The sequence below is a fragment of the Dipodomys spectabilis genome, unplaced genomic scaffold (assembly GCF_019054845.1).
Source record: "Dipodomys spectabilis isolate Male_0828 unplaced genomic scaffold, ASM1905484v1 ptg000477l, whole genome shotgun sequence".
In the NCBI taxonomy this organism is placed as follows: Eukaryota; Metazoa; Chordata; class Mammalia; order Rodentia; family Heteromyidae; genus Dipodomys; species Dipodomys spectabilis.
Window position 1 is genome coordinate 802,152 of NW_024871154.1, and position 10,603 is coordinate 812,754.

Consider the following 10,603-nt stretch of genomic DNA (forward strand, 5'->3'; position numbering starts at 1 on the left):
CAGAGTCAAATACATTGAAAACAGAGGCTATACCATGAGGTAAGAACACACAAATGAAACAAAAAATCACAAGCTAAAGCCATTTCCTCTAAAGTAAGAAAATGAAATTTTAAATTTAAAACAACAACAAAAAAGTTTGCAGGACCTCTGATAGGAACAAGAAAGCACTCAAGTAAGCAGAAGGTTGATCACAATCTGAGTACACCAGCAGTAGACCGCTCTCAGGCTGAGGAGAGCTGCAGTGAATGTAATCCAGGGCAACAAGCCCTAGACAAGCACGACTGTATAGTAAACAATTCTGGAGTGGACACTTACCTCACTAAAAACAACAGTTTTCAACACATGCCAAGCTGAGAACCTGGGTAAAAGGATCCATGCTGAGGAAAGCTGGAGTAGATATCATCCTTGATGAAGAGCACTGGAGCTGACACATTCCTTGCTGTCATCTGCCAAAAGACATGCATTTCATCACAGAAGGATATGTAGTAATCAGAGTTCACATGCAGTAACCAGATGACTCGAGTGGGCATCTACCTTGTTTAAGACACCTGAAATAAAAGCAGACCATGGAGATGTGAAGTGGAGGTGGCATATTCGGTGCTGAGTTGAGCAGGCATCCCATATCCATACTAAATGAATTCATGGAGTCCAGTTGCACCATGGAACAAGATTCAAGCCATTGATTCCATTCTGAGCAGAAAGGAAGCGATGTATTTAGAAATAAGGAACAAGGAGGACATGAATCCATGCTAAAAAGACCCCAAGTTGACACGTACCTTAGTATGAAGAGCTGAGATAGATGGATTCCAGGACATAGAGGGCAGTAGTACATTCCATGCTGAGCAGACTGGGTAATGAATCAATGCTAATCAGACCCTACATTGACACTTACCTTACTAAGCTGAGTGTAGATAGATGGATTCCAGGATAAAGAAAGCTTCAGTATGTACCATGCTCAGGATAATGTGAGATTATTCCATGACAAGGAAACCTGCAGGGCACATTTACCTTCCTGAAAAGAGCTGGAGTAGATGGTTTCAATGCTGACCAGGACTGGAATATCTGCATCCCATTCATTGGAAAGCAACAGTAGTTGCAGTCCATGATAAGGACACAAAATAAATGCACTCCTTGATCAGCTGAATGACAACATGAGGTGGATTCCAGGCAGTATAGGCCTACATATGTCTGCAGGAGACCTGGAATATGACCAATGGCTCCATTTCATCAACCCTAAGGAGAGCTGGTACAGGTTAAATTCATCCTGATGAGGACCAGACTACACATATTCCATCTAGAGGAGCTGACGCAAACAAAAAACTTACAGATCCCTTTTTGAAGTGCATGAAATAAAAATCAGGCTTCACCAAAACTGCAGCAGAAATAGTCTATGCTGCTATTATGCTCTCAAATGCAAACTCTTTTTGCATTACACAACCAGAGGAAACCCACTCCAAGGCAGCGTGTGGTAAAAGAATGCTATGCCTTTTAGAGTTGCTGAAACTCTATACATCCAAAGGAGAACAAAAAGAGGTATATCAAATGCCTTGGAATATACATAAGAGAGCTGTAATCAGGACGGCAAAAAAGGAAGAAAGTTTCATAAGGCCAGAGAATATATATTCTATACTGTGATGAACGTAAGAGGGATGATTCCACAGTCCTGCATAGCTTCCTTAATGGAGCTAATGGATAGATTTCATACTAAAAAGACCTATAGGAAAAGCATTCTATGTTGACAAGATTTGAAAGACATACATTACATGTTCGAGAGCTGGAAGGGACTCATTCCACAGTTAGGAGAATTGGAGAAAACACATTCCCTGCTGTGGAAATCCACAGCAGATGGGTTCCCTAATGTGGAGGGATAGAATACATGTATTCTGTGCTGATGTGACCTGCAGTAAGCATCTGATGCTTATTGCTAGTGTTGACAGATGCCATGCTGAGGAGACCTGAGGCAGATGCACTTTGTGCCAAAGAGTGCTATACTTCCCAATTACTTGTTGCAGAATGCTACAGTTCATATTTTGCTGATGCAAGATGCTCTCAATACATGCCATGATGGCCACAGCTTCATCAAAAGCCTCTCTTGGTGGAGAGAGAAGGAGCCGATGCATTCAAAGGTGACATAACACCCAGTAGAAAGATTCCAGGCTGCACATCTGGGAACATACAAAGCAACAAAAAATCACATGGTACATCATAAATATGTTAGAAACAATAGCAAGAAACAAACAACCACTTGTGTCCCTATCTTGGGTTTCATTAACATCATCTTATCTGGCCATATGTACATAGCTTTTCTGCTTGTCTCAGACATATACTAGTTACTGCAAATAAGGGAAACTATGGGACCTATGTTTCTTTGGGCCTGGCTTACTTCACTTAATATAATTTTTTCCAAGTCTTTCCACTTCCTAACAAATGGGACAATGTCATTCTTTCTGATGGAGGCATAGAATTCCATTACACACACACACACACACACACACACACACACACACACACAAACACACACATCACATCACATTTTCTTGATCCATTCATCTACTGAGAGGCATCTGGGTTGGTTCCATATCTTAGCTATGGTAAATAATTCAGCACAATTTTTTAAAAAAGGAAATGGTGCCACTAGAAAGTGCTGGCACCAGGTTCCTCTTTGCTTCTCACTGTGTGGCAGATATGTTCTGTTTGCAGACCCCAGAGCCCAGACAGTCATGAGCAAATCCATTCCATTCACGGACAGCACAGATAACCACCTATCCTATATACCACCTCCTCCCAGAAGTCTCTCTCTGGTCACCTGGGGTCCTTCTCTGAAGCCACATGACACAATAACTGCCTCCTCTGACTGATGGGAATAGAGAAGAGCATAGTCTACCGAGCTCATGGTCTGGCCAGTCAACTGAGATGCAAAGAGAGTCCCAGCCACGGTCCCTGCACCCAACTGATCCAGGTCACTGCAGTGTCATTCAGAAAGAAGTACTAGATTATTGAGCAACTTACTATGTGTTGGACTCTTTTCTAAGTATTTCATATACAGTAAATCACTCAACCAGCCCCCAAACCCTCTAAGCAATTTGCCCAAAGTCACAGAAACCTTAGCAATAGATCAGGATCAGAACTCCGGAGCCATGCTCAACAAATTAGCAACTAATGTTGCTAGTTTGGGCCACTGTCTCAACGTAAATCATTTCTCTCTTCCCCCATCTCCAAGACAGAAAACACCTCAACTCATTAGACCATGCCTGGCTCAGGACATGGTGCAGCAGCACCATCTAGGGACAGAAATATGCACTGACAAGTTTTCAGTACAGGGGCACAAACCACCTACTTGTAGGGAATTGAGATAAAGAAGAGATCTTATCAGAATCCCTAGTACCAACCACCTGGAACATGCAGGTGCCCCTCAGCATGGCAGCCCACCGACCCCTGCTCACCACTCTGCTTCGTGTGATTGCCAATCAGAAGATAGTCACTGTAGAACTGTGCTGGTCAAGAGCAGCTTCCCCCAGCCCCACACTGAGACCTGGAGTTCCTATATCTCTCCATGATGCAGATTTACAGCAGCAGAACCCAGGGGGTACCACCACCAGGTGCTCCTGGAGTTTGAGCCTGGAGTTTAAAAACAAGGTTTCAACTCTACCCAGGGTTGGGGACCCCATCAGTGGAGTGGTTAACTCCAGACAGGCCAGTTCCCAGTTGCCTCCATTCCAGATGAGTGACCATGACTATGACTCTTGGGCCACTAAACCTGGGGACACCGGCATCTCTAGCCTCACCTCACTCCCACACCAAGCTCTAATGCACAGACCTTCAGTGCTTTTCCACCTGTCAGCATACAGGTGCACCAGGGCAGTTGAAGCAGGGATCAGCTCTTCCCAGCAAGAAGTGTCCACCCTCCAGTCTCAAACACACCTTGACCTGAGTGCCAGGACTGTAAAACTATGCCAAGACCCATCTTGAGGTCAGCAATGCACATCCATACATACATACCCCCAACACAATGCACACATACCCCTAACACACAAGCACACACATGCCTATAAAATGCACACAAAAGCTCACATACATATCCCTAACATGAACATGCACTTGTACACATGTGCACAGACAACCCTCCACATGTACTCCACAATGCACACCAATCACACAAATGCAGCATGAACATATGCAAGCACATGAACACATACAAATCTCACAGTGCTCACAATCACACACACACACACACACACACACAAATACATTCTCACACATACAGACACATAAATACATTATGACATTGCCAAAACACTGCTCATTTCTCACTGGTCATCTTATTTTGCATTTTCCATAAAGAGAGAGGCTCAAGTTGAAGCTGTGCCTTGTAGAGCAACATTGAGAGACAAGGACACGTGGGGTAAGATCTATATGTTCATTAATAAAAGAGTTTGAGGATAAACAATGGCTTATAGGCTCTCTATAATGGGCTAATCAGGGCCTAGTATCCAGTAATCCAGTGTGAAACAAGAAGCGTTTGTGCCACCATGTGGCCAGTCTGTAATCAGCAGGCATTACTACCAAAAAAAGGACCCTATATACAAAACACCAGTTCCCAAAGCCCAAGGCTGTGGTGTTACTGTAACTGTTCTGTGAGGGGAATGCTCATTTTACTAGTGCTTTCCACTAAACACAAAGCCACCACAGATCTGCAGAATGAAGCATGTTATGAATGATAACAGTGTTCTACCCAGAACTGCTCATTCTTGGGGGCCATAAATGAACCCACAGTTCCAAAACTGTGTAAGAGATCTTGTATCGAGGAATAAGATGAAAGCTAATGAGAGAGGGATACATAGACCAGGTGGTTTCCTATTGAGTTTTGGCAAGCAGACAGACATTTTGCTACAGGAATGAGAAGGAAGGTTTCTCTGGGAATAAGGAAGAAAATGAGCAAAGGGGGAATGGTAAGTAATTCAGGGTGGCTGGAGCACAGATGTAATCCCAGGAAATTGGAGAGGAATTCACTGGCAAAGAGGCACAGATCAGGAAACAAGGTATCTTGCAAGTCATGTGGAAGAACATAAGGTTCCCCAATAAAACAAAAACAAGCCAGGTGCTACTGGCTCACATCTATAATCTCAGCTACTCAGGAGGCTGAGATCTGAAGATAAACATTTGAAGCCAGCCCATGCAGACCAATCTGTGCTGGCATTAACACTTGAACTCAGAGCCTCACAATTATCTCCAATTAATCAGCAAAGAGTCAGAAAGGGAGGTTCAAAAGGCAGGGCTCCAGCCTTGAGTGAAAAAGCTGACTGAAAACATGATACCCTGAATTGATGCCTCAGTACACACACACACACACACACACACACACACACAAAGGTAACAACTAAGGCACTAATGTTAAATAGAAAAGGCAGAAACATTTTTGAAACACAGTTTCTTTATGGTTGTTATACTACTACTTATGCAATAACATTTACTATTTTTTAAATTGTGAAAATACCGTACAGAGGGGTTACAATTACATGGGCAAGGTAATGCGTACATTTCTTATCAAGCATTGTTGCCTCCTCCTTTGTTTGCAATAACATTTTTAATGTTAATTAAAAATCGATGGAAAGAAAACAATTAAGGTAAAATACAGATAAGAAACAGAAATCAAACGGGATGCATGGATAGGAAGAACTAGAGTGAGTCAGTCCCTGCTTATTGTACAGCTGATTTAACTGAATGATAGTTAACGCCACAAGATGGCTGGGGTGAGGGATGAAAGCCATTGTGGAAACGGAGGACCCATGTTCACGGTGGTGATGCTCTGAGCTTCCTGGGAGACCAACTTTAAATGCCAGAAGTTGTGCTTGTCTTGAGGAAGACGTAGCTCAAGACGTACGTGCAGGATGTGGAGTTTCATCTAGAAGGACGTGAGGGGAGGAAGTGCATCAGTCATTGGAGTATGAAGGGTCTCCCACTGGGTCTCTCCACGTGAGGTGGTATCAGGGCACACAGTACTTGGACATCAGAAAAGTTGGTTGCCATCTGTTCTGCAAAAAAAAAAAAGAGCTCCATGGAGGCTGCCAGCAGGATAGGAGGATCATGCTCAAATAGTGAGGCCAACAATGACATTCCATCCAGGAGACCAGGGACAACCCCAGGCCACTGCTTGGGAAAGTCAAGGATGGATGGTCTGTGTATCTCTTTGCTGATACCTGTGATTGGAGGAAAAGTACTAGATACGACCAAGTCTGACTCACCCATCTATTCACACAGAAGCCAGTGCTCCATAATGGAGTTGCAGTCAAGGGTGGGTCAGAGAGGCAACGATAATCCCATATACCACCTCTCCACACTGCAGCTGTCTTGGTGTAGGTGGGGAGAGCTACAATAGTAGTCCAGGCCAATAAGCATTGTATTAGCCAGACTACATGCTAAAGAATGTTAGTGTTAAAACTTACCTTGCTGATGAGAGCTGCTCTAAACACATGCCATGCTGAGACCATGTCTAGGAGGATCCACGCTGAGGAGAGCTGGAAAAGGTACATTCCTTGTTGAAGAGAGCCGGAGCTGATGCATTCCTTGCTGATGTCTGGTAAAAGAGAAGTTTTTCATAACAAAAAGGCAAGGAGTAAAAAAGATTTCATGCTACAGATGACTAGAGTGGACATTTACCCTGCTTAAGAGAGCTGGAATAAATGGAGGCCATGCTGAGAACTGAAGTTGACATATTTCCTGCAAAGTAGAGATGGTGCTGACACATCCCATACAGAAATAATTTGCGGAGACCAATTCTAACATGAAGAGAGATTCAAGACATTGATTCCACCCTGAGAAGAAATGTAAGAGATGTATTTGGAAATAAGAGGAAGGTCATGAATCCATGCTAAAGAGACCCTGAGTTGACACTGACTTTGGTATGCAGAGCTGAGATAGATGGATTCCAGGACAAAGAAAGCAGAGTGGGGAATGATTCTGTGTTAGAGAAACCTGGAGTGAACATTTACCTTCTTCCTGAAAAGAGCGGAAGTAGATGGTTTGAATGCTGGGCAGAACTGGAACATATGCATTCCATTCCCTGGAGATCAGGACTAGATGCATTCCATGATAAGAATACTTAGAGTATTAGTATTTCATGCTGAGGTGTGTGAGCAATAGGAGATTGATTCCAAGTTGTACACGTATGGAGTTGATGTTGACTTTCCTCAGGAGACCTGGAATAAGACCTGGAGCTCCATTTCATCCATCCCAAGGAGAGCTAGAAGAGATGCATTTCAGCCTGACAAGAAGCAGACTAGGCCTATTCTATCCAGTGAGGTATAAAAGGAGATACAATGTACATAGAGGCAAGCTAAAGGAGACACATCCCATGTTGAAGGGCCCTGCAGTCAAAGATCAGGTCTTCAGGAAAGCTGCAACAGAAGCATTTCATGTTTTTTTGTGCCTTCAAATGCATCTACTCACTGCATAACACAATTTAAGATCTGCCACATGAAGTGTGGGGGGGGCTGTTGAAGAATTCTATGCATTGTAGAGCTGCTGAGACTAATGTATCCTAGGAGAACTAGGACCCCTAGGAATATACCTAGGAGAGCTGGAATCAAAGAGCTCCATGGTGAAGAAACAGGAACAGAGGTTGGCAAGGCCATACTGAGAAGAGCAGATTGTTGACTCCACATTGTCCAAGTAGATACCTCACTTTCTGACAAGAACTGATTCAGTTCATGCTATGCTGAGAGCCTCGGCTTCATCAAGAACCTCTTGATGAAAAGATCTGGAGGTGATGCAGTCCAAGCTTAGCAGACACGCAGCAGAGCGTTTCCAATATGCAGAATGGTGGTCTAGACACTGACCATGAAGAGGAGAGCTGCTTTAGACACATTCTATGCTGAGAGCCTGAGGAGATGCACTCCAGGCTGAGAAAAGATGGAGTAATGTGCTCCTCGTGGAAAAGAGTAAGAGGATACATATTCCATGCTGAGGAGAGTTGGAGTAGGAGCATTCCTTGCTCAAAATAGCTGGAGTGGACACTTTGCTCAGTGAAGGGAGCTGGATGATATGCATTCTACAAGTAGAGGAAACATGAAGGGATCTCATGCCATGTTGAAAAATCACTGGAGTGGGCACATTACATCAGAAAGAAAACAGAGACAGACAGATTCTATGTTGAAGGGTACAAGGGCAGACATGTTCTATAGTATAAGGACATATGTTGGAAGTGGATTCCATGCTGAGGAGAATTGAGTTAGAAATTCCCTACCCGAAGAGGACTGTATTAGACACATTCAATTCTCAGCACAGCTAGCGTAGGCAGTTTCCACAAAGAGGACAACTGGTGATGATACTTACCTTCTGAGAAGGGCTGCACTTCATGCTTTCCATGTTGCCAGGAGTGACAATAGCTTCATTCCATCCCTCAGAGGCAAGGTGTGCACATAGACCATGAGGAATGAACTGGAGTACTGGCATTCAGTGGACAGGCTGATGAGATCAATTTCATGCTCTGAGCAAAGAGGGAAGATTTCATCCTTCCTGAAGATACAGGAAAGAGACGGTTACATACTAAGAAATTATTGGCCCAAATAAATGCTTACCTTTCTGAGGAGAGTTGGAATAGATGCATTCCGTGCCCAGGGGAGAGCAGGAGCACATGTATCCCATACAGAGGAGAGTGGGAGAAGATGTTTCCATGATAAAGAATCCTCATGGAGCATTCCCCTTGCATTCAGAGAGCCAGAATGCATGCTGGGAAACTTGGAATACAACCACTTCATGCTCTAGGGAGCAGTGACAGACATATCCCATGCTAAGAAAAATCAGAGTGGATCTATTCCTTGCGGGAGTAAGCAAAAGTACACAGGCGTGAGTCAGTACAGACCTTGCGTTCACATTTTCCTTCCTTGGGGGAACTGGACTAAATGCATTGAGGAGTGCTGGAAGAGGTACAGTTTAGGCTATGAACTAGAGTAGATCCATTCCATGCTGAGAGGGGCTGGCACAGATAGAATCCATGTTGGGCTGACCTGCAGTGTGCACATTTCATGCTCATGACAATGGAAGATACACATTCCTTGCTGAGGAGACCTGGAGGAGATGTATTCGCCATGCTCCAAACTGGAGGGGACATATTCCAGGCTGAGAAAATATGAGGAGAAGCACTCTACATTGAGGAAAGTTGGAGGAACACATTCCATGTGGAGGAAAGTTGGAGAAACACATTGCATGGTGTGCTGATCTAGAGTACATATACTTCAGGCTGATGAGTGCTAGAACCAGAGCAGTTCTTTGCTGAGAAGAACTCAATTATACAATTTCCTAAATGGGGAGAGCTGGGTGAATCTCGCGCAATTCTCAAGTGTTTTGGAGAAGATGCATGCAGGCATTGTACAGCTGGGAAGCAAACTTTCCCTAAAACAGCACCTGTGGTTCCCATTCATGCAGAGTATAGCTGAACAAATCACATTGCATGCCAAGGAGCATTGCCGACATTGGGAACAGGGATTACAAGAAGACAATGTTAGAAATAGATTCCATGCTGAGATGGGTTAAGGAAGTGGCATTCCATGCTCAGGAGAGCGATAGTCAACATATTCCAGGCCAAGTAGCATGGTGGTAGCCACCTGAATATTCAACAATGCCACACTTGAAAATTATCTGGCTGAAAAGATATATTCCCTGGTGAAGACAGCTGTATTATATACACTCTGTGTGTGCTGAAGATATTCACAGAAATACAGTAAAGTCTGAGAGAACTGGAGGAGAAACATTCTACATGGAGAGTGCATTTACACACATACACTGAGGAGAGCTTAGTCAATTCCCGGTACATTATCAAAAATGAGCAGGACATGCATTCCATGTTTTGTACAGCTGGAACTATTAATCTCCTTTGTGAGTGGGCACCTGTGCATTCATTTCATGGTAATAATAGGAACTGTTAGGTACATCACAGCATGACAAGAATTTCAGTAAATGGGTGATGGATTCCATTATGACAAGAGTTGGAGGAGACATATTTCATTGTGTTATTCCTGATCAGAGCTGAAGTAGACGTATTTCATGACAAGGAACACTGAATTGGTTAGACTCCATGCTGACAAAAAGTTGAGGTGACACATACATTCCCAAGGAAAATCACCTTTAACACATCCCAGGCTGATATGCTGAGGACAGGGATCCCAGGCAGGCATACAAACAGTTGGAACATTCCTTGATGAAGACATTTGGACTTTATACAATTCTTTGTGAGAAATTGGGCTGGAGCAAATGTAATCCAAGCCAAGTTGAAATGTGAAAGAAGCATGCCATGCTGAAGGATGCTAAAGCAGATATACTTACCTCTATGAGGATGACATCTACAGACATATCCCATGCTGACAGTACCTGAGTAGGTCACATTCTACAAAGAGGAGTGCAAGATCCTGGAGTCTAAAGGCAGTAGAGGTCATTGAGTGAGCAGAAAACTGCTCAATCGAGCAGAGTAGAAGAGAGGTAGACAGATCTCATGCCAAGGAGACCTGAAGTAGAAGTAATTCAGGGCAATGAGCACTATACTAGCGACACTGCATGCTACACAATACTGGCATCGTCACTTACCTTGCTGATGGGAGCTGTTCTAAAC